The sequence below is a fragment of the Bubalus kerabau genome, chromosome 20 (assembly GCF_029407905.1).
Source record: "Bubalus kerabau isolate K-KA32 ecotype Philippines breed swamp buffalo chromosome 20, PCC_UOA_SB_1v2, whole genome shotgun sequence".
Taxonomy (NCBI): Eukaryota; Metazoa; Chordata; class Mammalia; order Artiodactyla; family Bovidae; genus Bubalus; species Bubalus kerabau.
Genome location: NC_073643.1, coordinates 39088827 through 39106400, shown reverse-complemented (window position 1 = coordinate 39106400; position 17574 = coordinate 39088827). Strand labels below are relative to the sequence as shown.

The 17574-nt window shown below is 42.6% G+C and overlaps 1 long non-coding RNA gene across 1 annotated transcript in view; it reads right to left on the bottom strand.

The window, feature by feature from the left end:
* Positions 1 to 802: 802 nt before the first annotated feature.
* LOC129634975 (uncharacterized) overlaps positions 803 to 17574 on the bottom strand; it is a 40945-nt gene continuing 24173 nt past the window's right edge. The window contains exons 4-5 of the long non-coding RNA XR_008706036.1: positions 8522 to 8624; positions 803 to 882 (exon numbers count right to left, since the gene is read on the bottom strand). This is a non-coding gene — a long non-coding RNA (uncharacterized LOC129634975). The remainder of the gene's footprint in view (positions 883 to 8521; positions 8625 to 17574) is intronic.

Below are 17574 nucleotides of genomic sequence, written 5' to 3'. Positions count from 1 at the left end.
GGTTTCAGAAGTCTCAGGCTGTCCCTTCTGCCATATTTTATCAGTTAGAAGCGAGTCATTAAGTCTAACCAACACTCAAGGGAATGGAAATTAGGCTCCATTTCTAAAAGAAAATGTCAGAGAATGTTAGCATATTTCAAACCACTTTGAGAGTACCTTTCATCTCATAAGACCACTTGTAGGTGAACTTTGGTGAAAACTAAATCAAATATTGCGAAATGTAGGGAGGGTTCACTTTCTTCTGTCCTCTGTCACAAATCCTTGGGGAATCCTATCCCCATTCTCCAGGGAAAATCTGACAGAGATGGATAAGACATAGAATGGAGGGGAAGAACATGAACGTGAGGCATGTCAATTTTTAATACTCTATGCCATCCAGAATTATGTCAGAAACAGAGTAAGATTAATTGGGGAATTAAATTTCCTCTTTTTCTTATTCCACTCCTTCCTCTCCCAAACTCTTATCCTTAGCCACGGAGATTAGCAAATGACACGCAGGGTTTTTTCCTCCATTATTCTTAGCTCTAAGGACCCATTAAGCAGCATCAATGCCTCCAGGGATCAAACAATCAATCACTTCTTTCCCTGAAATGGGGCCAGACTGATCACACATTTTGCTCTGCTTGTTGAAGGCTATGGCTTCGGAGCCAGCACACACATGATAAAAATACCTTCCAACTGATATGCAGCTATTATTAGAGCCGGTATTTACTTAAATGGCCTGTGTCACCATATTGCATTCACTTACCGTGTCAAAGAAGGAATGTTGCGCTCCATAAACAGATTTCTTTCTTTTTTCTTTTTTTGATGCTGGTAAGCTGCTCTGATTTGCAGCTGCAGTTTACAGTCACGATTTCCTCCTTCTAGAAAAAGCATCCCTCCCTTTTAAAAAAATAAATAAACTTTTCATTTAAAGCAACGAATTCTGGTTTTAAATTAAGTCCTAATTCAGAACTCTTTATATGTTTTTTTTTTTTAATAAATCATCTGGCATAATATTAATTCTTGGGTTTGCCAAAGACCTTTACTGTAAGTATTTAATGAAACAAGGTCTCAAATTAGATGCAGCTGGTCAAAGGAATTTTTTTTTTTTAAAGCAAGGATGGCGATATAAGTTTGACTCAGAGTTCCAAAGATGAACAAAGAGATAAATGTCTCAGAATTAGGAAGGTAAGGCTGCCCTTCCTATGTGAATCCCTTTATCACGTTTCTTCTCTCCCTGAGAACACTGGCATTTGATACCTTTTGAAAATGGAGCTAGAGGGTGGCTGGCTGAGTCCAAGGATCACCATGCTGTCCCAGATGTGAAATCTCATTTATAATAATCGGGACTGACCCCATAAAAATAGCTCCAGCTGTGAAGCATATTGGGAAAAAAGAAAGAAAGAAAAATATGGATCCTTTTGATGAAACGTGGCCCAAGACAGCATCTGGAGGGGAAGTGTGGGTGACCGGGGTCCCAGGTCTTCCAAGGAAAGGAGATGATCTAAAGATGAGAACTTGTCCAAACAGCATCATCATGAGATGACATGTTAAAGAACGGAGGCTCATTATTATTTTGTGAGTGAAAGAACTTAAATCAGTTTGGGAGGAATGAAAGCATTTTTTGACTTAGAGCTTGAAAGACAGATACATTATTCCTCAAGCATAAATTAGGTATCTTGGAGAAATCTCAACTATTCTAGGAATGAGGGGATATGTCATTGTTATAAAAGCAATAATAGCATTTTGGAGCTTAATAGAATTACCCCTCCATCAAATTTCCAGTCTTTAAAAACATCTATTATTTAAGATTAAACATTCTATACAACTCTCTAGAGAGAATATGAAAAATACATGAACATATAAAGAAAAAAAAAAAAACAAACCCAACCATAATGCCTTCACTTAGGAACAGAAATTATAAACATTTTTTTTTTTTTGCTATTTCTCCCTAAAAATGTTTAAAGAACATTGTTATATATCAAGAATAATAATGCAAGTAAAGCTTTTTAACCTGCTTTTTGGAATTTAAAAAATAACATATAGTCTGACTAAAATGTGAGTAAAGAATCTGCCTGCAAAGCAGGAAACTCGGGTTCAGTCCCTGGGTCAGGAAGATCCCCTGGAGACAGAAATGACAACCCACTCCAGTATTCTTGCCCGAAGAATCTCATGGACAGAGGAGTCTGGTAAACTAGTTTGCGGGGTTGCAAAGAGTCGAACATGACTGAACAACTAACACTAAAATGCAAGTACATCTTTTCTTGTGGAAAATCTGAGATAAACCAGAAAAGTATACAGAAGAAATGAAAAATTGCTAGAAATCGTGTTGCTTCGTAAGCATTGTTAATAATTTGGTGACCTCATCTTCTGGTGTTATTTTCTTCTTTCCCCGGTTCTTAACAAAACTACAAATTTACTTGAGAGAGCTGGGGTCATTCCTTAAATGTACAATTATCATTTAGCCAAGATTTGAGATAAATACGCTTGGAAAATCAAGTCATTTAATACAAATCAAGTGGATTTCTTTTTCCAGTTGACATTTTGTGTGTGGGTGTGATATTCAATGTAGACGGACAGTAGAGTATTACCTGGTAACAAAAATGTTTCTAGAGTTGTAACCTATCTGCTTCCACCAGGCGGGAGCCTGCACATTCCTACTTTGAGAGAAGAGCTAGACCAATGAAAAGACTGAGAGAGAACAGACAATGATGAATGAGGGTGTATTTTGGGGCTGAGAGAAAGCTTGAAATGCTGCGAGGGCTGCAGTTACCAACTCTCACTCAAAATGCCTCTGCTACCAAGATTTCTATTCAGCTCATAAAATGAATATCGAACAACAACAAAAATTACATTAACCGACAGCCCCTGTTTTCCCCCCAGGGGACTCCCCTCATTTTTCTAAACTAGGATCACAAAGACTATTGCCAAGAAAAATTAAACTGAAAAGGTCTGTCACAAAAACAGAAATAGAAACCAATGATAATTCTTCTGGATCTTAAGTTTCACCTAAATACAACTGTATTAAGCTAGTTTCCAGGAGGCAGTGTGGTATAGAAAAGCCACAAAGCCGGCTCTGCTACATATTATGTGTGATCATGGGCAAGTCACTTTTTCTAAGTTCTGGATTTATCATCTGTAAAATGAGGGTTAATTATTCCTTGTCTGTACAGACAGAGAGAGGTTCAAATCAGCTGACATGGGGAAAGTGCCTCACACAAACAATGGAGTCAGTGTTTACTCTTTCCTAGTTTTAAATTCATGGACTGCTTCCCACAAGGGTCCGTACGGTGTATGGTGGGCCAGTGGTCACAGCGGTCAATGTCACTGTGGATTACTTCTACCCTGGAGGGTAACTATATCCTTTTTGCTTGTGCAGGTCTGCAGAATTGGAGACAGAGAGGAAAAAGAGATTTAACGTAGGGAAGATGCTTTAGTTATCTTTTAGTAAAAGAAAATTCGATTACAAATGCAATGTATCTTTGTCATTCAACAGTCCAACAATACCTAAGTATATCAAACTAAGAGAGAAGGCGTCCCTGCTATCTCACATACCTCCACAGAGGTGACCTCTGTTATCAGTTGTATGAACATGCTTCCAGAACACTTTCTATTCATCACACATAAATAAAGACACACCCTCGGGGACTTCCCTGGTGGTCCAGTGGTTAAGAAACTGCCTTTGAATGCAGAGGACACAGCTTCAATCCCTGGTCAGGGAATGAAGAGCCATAGGGCAATTAAGCTTATGTTCTGCAACTACAGAAGCCTACATGCTGCGACAAAGATTCAGTACAGCCAAAAAAAAATAAATATATATATATATATAAAGAAAGAAAATAGCAACTTACAAAAAACAGTAAATACACATATTTGCACAGCATCTGCTCAATATTGTGGCAAATTCCCCGTGTTAGTGCACCACGGTGGCACCTCACTTTTGTGAACAGCTGCACTATCTTTCCATAAATTGAATGAACAATAATGTAATTGACCAGTCTGAGGAGAAAGAGTTGCAAATACTAATTCTTTACACTTTATCAGAGAAGCTTCCAGCAAACAGTAACTCTATCAAGGTCTGTTAAGGCTCAACATCTTTATCTGTAACATGGGTGAAACAATACCATCACTCCACAGCCTTATTGTGAAGATTCACTGAGTGTTTCAAAAACTGTAAAGCACATTACACTGCCTATTCCTAGTGCTGTATGAGGTCAACAGACAAAGACTAGAGCTGAAGCCGGGCTGGTGCATTTTAACTGTTTACATGCCTCATACTAATGTTTAATTCCAAAGCTCCAGGCAATACATCAATGGAAAAAATCATGACACACCAGTCAGAATGGCCATCATTATCAAAAAAAAGTCTACTAACAGTAAGTGTTGGAGAGGGAATGGAGACAAGGAAACCCTCTTGTACTATTGGTGGGAGTGTAAATTGGTACAACCATTATGGAGAACAGTATAAAGGTGCCTTAAAAAACCAATATAGAACTACCATATGATCTTCCCTGGTGGCTCAGTCGGTAAAGAGTCTGCCTGCAATGTAGGAGTGAGTGAGTGAAGTCACTCAGTCGTGTCCAACTCTTTGCGACCCCATGGACTGCAGCCTACCAGGCTTCTCCGTCCCTGGGATTCTCCAGGCAAGAACACTGGAGTGGGTTGCCATTTCCTTCTCCAATGCATGAAAGTGAAAAGTGAAAGTGAAGTCGCTCAGTCATGTCCGACTCTTAGCGACCCCATGGACTGCAGCCTACCAGGCTCCTCCATCCACGGGATTTTCCAGGCAAGAGTACTGGAGTGGGGTGCCATTGCCTTCTCCCGCAATGTAGGAGATCCAGGTTCAATTCCTGGTTCAGGAAGATCCCCTGGAGAAGGAAAAGGCAACCCACTCCAGTATTCTTGCCTGGAGAATCCCATAGAGACAGGAGCCTGGCAGGTTACAGTCCATAAGGTCGCAAGGGTTGAACATGACTTAGCGACTAAACCACTACCACTACCATTAGTTCAGTTCAGTCGCTCAGTCGGGTCCGACTCTTTGTGACCCCATGAATCGCAGCACACCGGGCCTCCCTGCCCATCACCAACTCCCAGAGTTCACTCAAACTCATGTCCATCGAGTCAGTGATGCCATCCAGCCATCTCATCCTCTGTCGTCCCCTTCTCCTCCTGCCCCCAATCCCTCCCAGCATCAGAGTCTTTTCCAATCAGTCAACTCTTTGCATCAGGTGGCCAAAGTATTGGAGTTTCAGCTTTAGCATCATTCCTTTCAAAGAACACCCAGGACTGATCTCCTTTAGAATGGACTGGTTGGATCTCCTTGCAGTCCAAGGGACTCTCAAGAGTCTTCTCCAACACCACAGTTCAAAAAGATCAATTCTTTGGTGCTCAGCTTTCTTCACAGTCCAACTCTCACATCCATACATGACCACAGGAAAAACCATAGCCTTGACTAGACGGACCTTTGTTGGCAAAGGAATGTCTCTGCTTTTGAATATACTATCTAGGTTGGTCATAACTTTCCTTCCAAGGAGTAAGCGTCTTTTAATTTCATGGCGGCAATCACCATCTGCGAGTGATTTTGGAGCCCAAAAAAATAAAGTCTGACACTGTTTCCACTGTTTCCCCATCTATTTCCCATGAAGTGGCAGGACCAGATGCCATGATCTTCGTTTTCTGAATGTTGAGCTTTAAGCCAACTTTTTCACTCTCCTCTTCCACTTTCATCAAGAGGCTTTTTAGTTGCTCTTCACTTTCTGCCATAAGGGTGGTGTCATCTGCATATCTGAGGTTATTGAAATTTCTCCTGGCAATCTTGATTCCAGCTTGTGCTGCTTCTAGCCCAGCGTTTCTCACGATGTACCCTTCGTATAAGTTAAATAAGCAGGGTGACAATATACAGCCTTAATGTACTCCTTTTCCTATTTGAAACCAGTCTGTTGTTCCATGTCCAGTTCTGACTGCTGCTTCCTGACCTGCATATAGGTTTCTCAAGAGGCAGGTCAGGTGGTCTGGTATTCCCATCTCTTTCAGAATTTTCCACAGTTTATTGTGATCCATACAGTCAAAAGCTTTGGCATAGTCAATAAAGCAGAAATAGATCCAGCAATCCCACTTCTGGGCATATGTCCCGAGAAAATCATAATTCTAAAAGATACACGCACCCAAATGTTAATTACAGCACTATTCACAAGAATCAAGGCATGGAAGCAACCTAATGTCCATCAACAAAGGAACGGATAAAGAAGATATGATACATATATACAATGGACTATTATTCCATCATAAAAAAGAACAAAATAATGACATTTGCAGCAACATGGATGGACCTAGAGATTGTCATACTGATGAAGTCAGACACAGAAAGACAAATATCATATGATATTGTTTTTATGCAGAATCTAAAAAAAGGGTACAAAAGAACTTAGTACTACTTCTACCAGAAGTAGAGTCAGAGGTGTAGAAAACAAACTTGTGCTTACCAGGGGATGATGGGGAGGGAAAAACTGGGAGACTGGGATTTGACACATATATACTATGCTAATGCTAAGTCACTTCAGTCGTGTCCGACTCTGTGCGACACCATAGACGGCAGCCCACCAGGCTCCCCCATCCCTGGGATTCTCCAGGCAAGAACACTGGCGTGGGTTGCCATTTCCTGCTCCAATGCATGAAAGTGAAAAGTGAAAGTGAAGTCGCTCAGTCGTGTCCGACTCCTAGCGACCCCATGGATTGCAGCCTGACAGGCTCCTCCGTCCATGGGATTTTCCAAGCAAGAGTACCGGAGTGGGGTGCCATTGCCCCTAAAAGAGATAACTAATAAGAATCTACTATATAGCACAGGGAGCTCTACTCAATACTCTATAATGGCCTATATGGGAAAATAATCTAAAAAAAGATTTGTTTATATATCTGTATGGGCTTCCCAGGTGGTGCCAGTAGTAAAGAACCTGCCTGCTAATGCAGGAGACAAAAGAGATATGGGTTCAATTCCTGGGTCAGGAAGATTCCCCAGAGGAGGGCTTGGCAACCCACTCCAGTATTCTTGCCTAGAGAATCCCATGGGCAGAGGAGATTGCTACAGTCCATAGGATCATAACGAATTAGACACAACTGACGCGACTTAGCATGCACTCACGAAGCAACTTAACACACACACACATTTCAGTATAATTGATTCACTTTGCTGTATACCTAAAATTAATACAACATAAATCAATTATATTTCAATAAAAGTTTAAAAAAGGATACATGCACCCCAATGTTCACTGCAGCAGTATTTACAGTAGCCAAGACATGGATGCAACCTAAATGTCCATGCACAGAGGAATAAAGAAAGAAGGTGTGGTACGTGTTATGCACAGCAGACTGTCACTCAGCCATAAGAACAAAACAACGCCATTTGCAGCATTATGGATGGACCTAGAGATTATTATACAAAGTAAAGTGAGTCAGAGAAAGACAAGTATCACATGATATCATTTACATGGAATCTAATAAAAATGATACAAATGAACTTTTGTATAAAACAGAAACAGACTCACAAATCTCAAAATCAAACTTGGTTACAAAGGGAAATGTGGGGGGAAGTGAAGATTAGGTGAGGATTAACATACCCATACTTCTATATATAAAATAGATAACAAGGACCTACTGTATAGCACAGGGAACTCTACTCAATATTCTGTAATAACTTACATGGGGAAAGAATTTGAAAAAAAAAAAAAAAAGGACATATATATATATATGATATTGTTTGCTGTACATCTGCAACTAATACCATGCTGTAAATCAGTTATACTCTAATAAAAATTTAAAACCATATAATAAGTAATGCAATAATTAAAAAAATCTTGACAACATGTTTTATACCAAAGCTGACTGCTTTAATATTTCGATTTTAGTCATCTCTATATTTACACAACTCCGAACAGCCTTGTTCTCTTTTATAGGGTGGTCCATTGTTCACAAAGGGAGAAACCAATGCAGCTTCTTTACTCATTAAGAGGAAATGGCAAAAGGCTATTTTTCTGTCTGCCCCAGAAGAGCAAACAGAAAGGAAGCTGGGGTCTTTTTCAGTGCTGTTCAGAGAGGTGGGCTGGCAGTGCATCTGGATGACTTAATAAATGGTTAAAGCCTGAGAGATATGGAAGTTAAGAGCCTGAAGAGATAGTCACTCAGGTCAGATTAATGAGGGTCCTTCCTTACCCCGCCCCCCAGTGTGATATGGTGGCATCTCATTTCCTATAAAGTCAAGGCTATTCCATCTTCTTGACAATGACAGAGGTTTGACTTGGCCTTCAGAATGGCCTGCATCTCTGTCTCCAGGTCACTGGCTCATCTGCACATGACACCAGCCAGTGTTTCCTTCAACTTTATTCTTCAATTTGGCATAAAAAGACCAAGATGCTAAATCAAGGCCTTTGGGTTTTAGGAGGGAGGCAAGGGCATAGTGCAACTCTAGCCTTCCATGTTACTAAGGAAATGTGTCCCATATCTCAGACTGGTAAGTTCCAGTGTCACAAAAAGGAACACTTACTGTAGCTGAGCTGGACGTGCTATGAGATCAGAGAATCACAGGATCCACAATCACCTTCCAGGGCCTCAAATGCAGACCAAACTCAGGTGAGGTTCAAGTGCACCTTGAGTTGAGCAGAGGAAACTGGTCATCAGACAGATTTCTGATCAATGAGATCAGTTGTCCATGCAATACATTAGTAATTCTTTCAACTTCTGAGACTTCCCTGGTGGTTCAGTGGCTGGAACTCCACATTCCCAATGCACCGGCCGGGTTTGACCCCTAAAGGCAATGGCACTCCACTCCAGTACTCTTGCCTGGAAAATCCCATGGACAGAGGAGTCTGGTAGGCTGCAGTCCATGGGGTCGCTAAGAGTCGGACACTACTGAGCAACTTCACTTTCACTTTTCACTTTCATGCATTGGAGAAGGAAATGGCAACCCACTCCAGTGTTCTTGCCTGGAGAATCCCAGGGATGGTGGAGCCTGGTGGGCTGCCGTCTATGGGGTCGCACAGAGTCAGACACGACTGAAGTGACTTAGCAGTAGCAGTAGCAGGTAACTAGCTCCCACATGTTGGAACTAAAGAAGAGCTGCATGCTGCAACTGAAAAGATTCCACATGCCTCAACTAAGACCAAGCACAGCCTAAATATATATATATATATATATATATATATATATATATATATATTTAAAGTAATTCTTTCAACTTCTTTGGTTCTACCAGGGGTTAGCAATCTTATATAATTCACTGGCTTTTAATCAAAATACTATGGATCACCAAAATTGCCAAAATGTATAGCCTAACTTGAAGTCCCTTTTTTCCCTTTTCTCTTGATGGCTAATGAGTATTTCTACTTCTTACCAATTGCTGAGACTTGGGAAATACTTTGAAATTATAGTATTGGGGCTTTCCATTGGCAAAATGTTTCTATGAGCAAAAACACAGACCTTCCTCTTTTGTCAGGAGAAAAAAAAAACCCAGGCCCTAGAGTATTCTGCTGGCAGTCTTGTTATTATCCTGCTGCCTGTGGGCCTGGCTCTATTCCATGCTGTATTTTTTTTTTTTTTTTTAAGATGGGGAAAGTTTTCCTTAACTGGGGAAGTTCACTCCTATCACAAATTGCAAGACACTCTTCTGCTTTCACTCTCAGGTCTGCTATTGTTTGATCTGTTGGCTCAGAAGCAACTTTCAATTCCATTGTTCAAGTGTCCCCAGAATGAAGAAGACAAACCACCCAATCGACAGAACAATAATTTCCACTGAGGGGAAAAAATAAATATCTTGCCAATTTCAAGTTCATATTGTCCCCAACACATCTGTAAAACTGTCTGCCCTGAATAATCTGTGATGCAGACAGTATAAAGTAAAAACCCCTCACATGGAATGACTAACAAAGACAGATGCCAAACAGCTTACAATGAAAGCAAACACACAAATAAAACAGTGTGCGTCAAGGGCCCTGTCAATTACAAGAGAATGCTTTTCACATCTTATCATCAAAGATTAAAGGCTGGATATTTAAGGAATAGCAAAGAGGGTGTCCTTTAACAAACAATCTAAGTAAGGTGAAAAGGCAGTGTAGTGGGTATGGGGAAGAAAGAAGTTTGCAGTCAAACCTGGGTTCAAATGTCATTTCTTCTACTATGAATTAGTTGAGTCTGAGGAGGTCACCTGGAGGAGGAAATGGCAACTCACTCCAGCATTCTTGCCCAGAAACGTACCTGAATGGAGGAGCTGGGAGGGCTACAGTCCATGGGGTCACAAACAGTCGGACACGACTGAGGGACTGAGCACGAGGAGGTCACCTAACTAGTTTCTCAGCCTCGGTTCCATAATCTGTCAGTGGAGATGAAATTAACAGCAGCCCTACATCCATCGTGTGGGAGTGAGAATCAGATGGGATAATGGACTTGAAGTCATTACACAGGGCTATGGGAGCGTTTGCATCTCTAAAGAGAAAGACGGTATTCAAAAGAGTGGATGTGGCAGCGAGCAGAGGCGACCATGACCATGAGAGCTGGAGGTGGCCAGCCCCTTCAGTCTTACATCCCGCATCCCCTCCTCTCTGCTCTGGGAGGTCCCAGATCTTCAGACCTTGCTGGTGGGGTGCAGGAGAGATTTGGAGCCTGGCCCTCAGCTGTGGAGCCCTGGGATTTCCCTCCTGTTGACTTGAGAGGCCTCCTTCACTATTTTGTTTTTTGAGGGGGGAAACATATGCATCCAAATTTAAAACAACAATGAAATGAGTTAGCAGTAGACTTGGCGATGGGCAGCTGGAGTTCTGATGAGGCCCAAGGTAACGGCTTTGAGGTTCTCCAGGATTTTACCTAGAGCCTGGACTGGGGGACAAATAACCTGGAGTGGTTTTATTCCACCTCTGACTGTGTACCCTCTTTGAGTAACTCCTGGGCTTCAGTGACAGGTAGAGAAGAAGGAAAAAACAGAGGGAAGAGAAGAGTAAAAGAAGGGGAGATACCTTAGGAACAGCCAGTGCTCATTCTGACTGAGCAAACCCAGGTGGGGAAAACACTGGGTGCACGGGAGTCAGTGCTTCTAAAATAAAGGGGGACTTCCACGGTGGCTCAGTGGCTAAGAATCTACCTGCCAACGCAGGAGGCATGGGTTTCATCCCTGAGCTGGGAAGATGCCACATGCCTCAGAGCAACTAAGCCCAAGCACAACCACCGAGCCTGCACTCAAGAGCCCTGGAGCCAAGACTACTGAAGCCCATGTGCCCTAGAACCTGTGCTCCACAACAAGAGAAAGCACTGCAACAAGAAGTTCACACACTGGAACAAGAAAGAAGCCCCCACTCACCACACCTACAGAAAAGCCCGCATAGCAATCAAGACCCAGCACAGCCAGAAATAAACAAAACAAAGGCCCCAGAGTGATGGTTGGTGCGTGGCTGGATTCGAGTACTACTGGTGTGGCTGAGAAAACACTCCCACGAAAGCCCATTATAAGCAAATGAGAGAATGACACCATCATACACCACACATACAAACGCCAAATGGCTTAAAGTCTTAACTGTAAGACACGCCATCACAATACCTGTAGAAGAGAACATCGGCAAAACGTTCTCTGACATAAACTGTACCACTGTTTTCTTAGGTCAGTCTCCCAAGACAATAGAAATAAAAGCAAAAATAAACAAATGGGGCCTAATCAAACTTCCAAGCTTTTATACAGCAAGTGAAGCTCGCTCAGTTGTGTCCGACTTTTTGTGACCCCATGGACGGTAGCCTACCATGCTCCTCTGTCCGTGGGATTCTCCAGGCAAGAATACTGGAGTGGGTTGCCATTTCCTTCTCCAGGAGATCTTCCCAACCCAGGGATCGAACCTGGGTCTCCCGCGTTGCAGGCAGACGCTTTATCATCTGAGCCACCAGGGAAGCTCTTATACAGCCAAGGAAACCACAAACAAAATGAAAAGACAACCTATGGACTGGGAGAAAATATTTGCAAATGAAGTCACCAACACGGGCCTAGTTTCCAAAATATACTAATATCTCATACAAATCAATAACAAAAGAACACACGACACAATCAAAAAATGAGAAGACCTAAATAGACATTTCTCCAAAGAAGACACACAGAGGGCCAACAGGCATGTGAAAAGATGATCATCATTACTAATATTAGAGAACTGCCAATCAAAACTACAATGAGCTATATCACCTCACACATATCAGAATGGCCATCATTAAAAAGCCTACAAATAACTAATCCTGAAGAGGGTGTGAAGAAACTGTTGGTAGGAATGTAACTTGGTGCAACCACTATGGAAAAACAGAGGCTTCCCAGGTGGCTCCCTGGTAGACAATCCGCCTGCAAATGCAGGAGACACAGGTTCAATCCCTGGGTCAGGAAGATCCCTTAGAGAAGGAAATGGCAACCCACTCTAGTATTCTTGGCTGGAAAATCCCATGGACAGAAGGAAGAGCCTGGTGGGCTACAGTCCTCGGGGTCACAAAAAAGTTGGACAGGACTGTGCGACTAAACAAGAACAATGAACAACAGTATGAAGGATCCTCAGAAAACTGAAAACAGAGTTCCCATTTGACCAGTAATCCTACCCTGGGCATGTATCTGGACAAAACTGTAATTCAAAAAGACACACGTACCCCTATATTCAGAGCAGCACTATTACAGTAGCCAAGACGTGGAAACAACGTAAACATCCATCGAGAGACGAATGGATCAAAATGTCACACACACACACACACACACACACACGGAATAGTACTCAGCCATGAAAAAGAAAGAAATAATGTCATTTGCAGCAACAACGATGGAACTAGAGATTATTATTCTGAGTGGAGTAAGTAAAAAAGAGACAAATAGCATATGTTTTCACTTACACATGAAATCTAAAATATGACATAAATAAACTTTTCTATGAAACAGAAACAGACTCACAGGGACTGCCCTGGTGGTGCAGTGGCTGGGATTCCACGCTCCCAATGCAGGGGGCCTGGGTTCCATCCCTGGTCGGGGAACTAGATCCCATGTGCTGCAACTAAGACCCGGCACAGCCAGATAAATAAATGCATAATAATAAAAAGAAGTAGACTCAGAGAGAACAGACTAGTGGTTACGAAGGGGGAGATGGGGTGGGGGAGGGATGGATTGGGAGTTTGGGGTTAGCAGATGCAAATGACTATAGAATGGATAAACGAGGTCCTACTGTATACCACCATACAGGGAACTATATTCAATATATATATATACACACACATACACACATACATATATATGTATAACTGAATCACTTTGCTGTATAGCAGAGATTAACAACATTATAAATCAACTGTACTGCAATAAAATATATTTTAAAAAAAAGGAATGAGAGAACAAGATTGAGGCTGATTTTAGGGAACTGGTTCATGACATGGTAGAGGTCTGGTTAAGTGCAAAGTCTGCTGAGGAGGCCGGTGGCCAGAGACTCAGGAAGAGTTATAGTCTGATTCCAGAGGCATCTACTGACAGAACTTCTTGCTCAGGGTAGTCAGTCTTTGTTCTATTAAGGCCTTCAACTGACTGGATGAAGCCCATCCACATTACAGAGGGTAATCTGCTTCACTCAAAGTCCAGCTATTTAAATGTTAACCTCATCCAAAACACATGTTTACAGAAACATCCAGAAGAGTCTCTAACCAAGTATCTTGGCTCTGTGACCCAATCAAGTAGACATATTAAACTAACCACCACATACAGTATGGATGCACCTCAATTCATTCATTTCACTTTCAGGCTTTTTTCCTATATTTTTGCCTCTATAAACAGTGCTCAAAATTCTTTTATTCCCAGAGGAAAGAATCCCAGAAGAAGATTATTAGGTCTAATGGTATGCTTATTTGTAATTTTAACAGATGCTGTGGGATTATTTCCAAAAGGGTTTTTAATTGCTTATAACAAACTCTTGGGGGGTATTTCTGGCACTGCTGGGCATCTCTAACCAGTGAATGCAAAAATTTAATATTTTCTTCTTATGCCAAGGTGGAAATGTTTTCCAAGAAACCTTCTCCAAGGCTGAGACCTTAAAATGTTTCTCATTCAGTGGGTGATAAGTGAGGTCAGAATATCTGAAACCTGATATTAAATCTGTGTTACCCACAGGCATGAAAGGTGATGCTGTGGGCAGAAAACAAGAAGGCTTGGGTATCCCTGCTAGATCCAGGTCAAGAATGATGCACACTCCTTAATTTGACTTCCCCATGACCTTTGTGACTGCTGGATAATATTTTGAGATATTAATTCATGTGTTTTTTTACTCTCCTCCATCCTATCTTTTTGCTTCCCTTTATTTAAGCTTAAGGGAGGCATATGCCTAAGAAGGGGCTTCCCAGGTGGCACAAGTGGTAAAGAACCCACCTGCCAGTGCAGGAGACATAAGAGATATAGGTTCAATCCCTGGGTCAGGAAGATCCCCTGGAGGAGGGCATGGCAACCCACTCCAGTATTCTTGCCTGGAGAATCCCATGGACAGAGGAGCCTGATGGGCTACAGTCCATAGGGTCACAAAGAGTTGGACACTACTGAAGTGACTTAGCACTCATGCATTCACATGCCTAAGAAGAAAGCAGAAGAGGCCTGGGAGATTTCTTGTCCCCTACAGAATGCCGATTTCTGCAGTGCTAAGAGGAACAAAGGAGTTTGCAAGAAGACAGAGTGATAGAAAAATCAGGGGGGCAGAGACTAGATCATAAAACGCTAAGAGGAGAATGAGCCGCAGCTCCTCAAGCCATGGAGATAACACTGAACCTCCTGGCAGAGAAGGAAAGACTTCAAGAAACAGGGGCTGAAAGTCAGGCTTCGGTCAATGTGACCTTTGACTGTGTCCCCAAGGATTCCCTGCTCTAAGCATAGTGCCCACTGTGTGCTCAGTCAGTCAGTCATGTTGAGTCTTTCTTGGCCCCAGAGACTGTAGCCTGTCAGGTTACTCTCTCCATGAGATTTCCCATGCAAGGATACTGGAGTGGGTTGCCATTTTCTTCTCCAGGGGCTCTTCCCAACCCGGGGACTGAACCCATGTCTCCTTTATCTCCTGCGTTGTCAGGCAGATACTTTGCCACTGTGCCACCTAGGAAGCCCACCCTACCCTCACCCAATCTTTTCTCAGCTTAAAACCTTGGAAGTACAGTTCAGCCCCGGGTCAGCCCCAGGTTATTGGGTTCAGCCCCAATAACAACTGACATTTATCAAAGAACTGATCTTTAAACACATAAAGAAGTTAATTCTCTTATTACTAGAGTGGAAAGCTTACATTAGAAATTATGTCGATTGAAGAGTTTTGCCGTCCTGGCACTACAGGCATTGTGACTGGGTGACTCTTTGCTGCGGGGGTCTATTCTGTGCACTGTACGATGTTGGCAGCATTCCTGGCCTCTGCTCATTAGATACAGGTAGCGTCCCCTCTCTGCTCCCAGCTTTGACAATCACAAATGTCTCTAGACATTGCCAAATGTCCCCTAGGAACCTACATAACACCTGATTGAGAACCATGGATTTCAGGGCAGGTAAGGAAAGGCTGTACTTCTTGAGTCTGTGGGCAGAGATTCTTATGAGGTACACATACTGACATCAATTCTATTCATTGTGCTGCTTGGAGGCCAACAAGACACTGAGCTTCTTCCAGCTCTGCCTCCCTGACAATGTTTTGCTTGGGCTAATTATTAAACATTAGCTTTCATTCTCTGAACGACTTGTCAACAGGCGGATGACATCCAGAAATGGAAGGACATGCATCTTAATTATACCTACAGTGGTTAATGGGTCAGGGAGGCGTTCGGAATGCTCTGAGCCCTCACTGACCTTTCCCAACTGGGACCTGTCAGCTCTGTGGCTGCGCCAGACTTCAACGGATGCCTGTTCTGGAAACCCTGGCTGCCCTTCAGGCCCTTTTAGCTTCATACTAATAAGCCTGATTTAGGTTTTGCATTACAGAGCAGCAACCAAATGTTATTGCCAGCAAGGGCAAATTGCTGATGTCCGCGGTCTTTTCCAGGCAAGCACATGAATGCGATATTTTCTCCGCCTCCTCTCTTCTCACTGAGAAGATGATTCTTGGAGATAATCCACTTGGTTATCTACGGACGTGAACATAATTTGGAGGCAGCCGTCATGCCAGATGGCCAGCTGAAGCTGGGAGCCCTGAGTGGATTTCTGAGCCAAATTCCCTCCCTGGAGGAGCAGAGGAGAGGGTGTGTATGGATGGGGAAGGCTAAGCACTGCATTTCTCGAAAGGAAGGGCACACTGGGAGCGGCCGGCATGAATGGCCACTGTCCTTGCCAAATATGCACGGCATGCCTTAGGTGAGTGCCGGTGTGGACAGATCCTGGAAACAGGACACCCAGGGCAGCTGTAGGATGCCTTTCCCTGGAGGTTGAGGCTGCCTGGGTGGTTCTCATTCTCCTGCTTGACTCGGCCAATCCTGAAGTTTGGGGCGATTTCTCACAGTGTGTCCTAACCTAATGACCCTTAGATGTGTGTGGCCTCTGGGAGGCAAGAGGTGGTGGGTGAGACAAGGGACCAGTAATACCCAGCTATGGTGGGCTGGCAGCTTCAGTGAGCACATACCTCAGTGAGAACCCTGGTGAAACTCAGCTATTTGAATGTGCGTCGGGGCTTACTGGGAGAACAGCCCTGGACTGAGAAGGAAGGAGAAACTGAGAGGAAGTGGGAGGAAAAGGGAACCAAGATGAATGGGAGGATATTTAGAAAGAAATCAAACAAAAGACAAATGAAAGACTATCAAGACTTGGTCAGTGACATTTAGATTTAACAAAATGAAGAAGAAGAAAAGGAGGCTTCAGGATGATGAATATAACTATTTCATCATATCAATTTTTAAAATACGTATTTATTCTTGATTGCTAATTCATTACTTAAATTCATCAGGTTGTCATCTTTTGTCTTGCAAACTCGATCCTGGGGGAAAAAAATCTCCTTGACTTTTGGTTTTAGAAGTTATGGTTCTGTCACCTACTATGTGACTTTGGGTAAGTCTTATTTCCTCTCTGAATATCACTTTTCTGGTTATTTAAAATAAATACATATGATAGCTGACTTATGAAGAGTTATGAAAGTCAAATAAAAAAATGTGTGTACAAACTCATAAACTGTATACAAACTGATAATTATACTCGCTTACAACAAAAATAGTCTTCTCCAATTCATTCTTCACCCAGATTTCAAAGCAAAAATCTGAACACATACCTGATAAAGGGGTTCTATGGCTTCCCCCATGGCTCAGCCATAAAGAACCCACCTGCCAATGCAGGAAACGTAGTCAGGAAGATCCCTTGGAGGAGGAAATGGCAACCCATTCCAGTATTCTTGCCTGGGAAATCCCATGAACAGAGGAGCCTGGACAGCTACAACTGCATGGGGTTGTAAGGAGTCGGACACAACTGAGCACATGCACACACACACACGTCTACAGTACTCCTTGGCTCCCGATGGTTTTCCAGAAAATGTTCACACAACCTCCCCAGTCTGGCTTCTGTGTACCCTTCTTCCCTCTCACTAGTCCAAGCTTAAACTCAACAAGGTAGCAATTCTA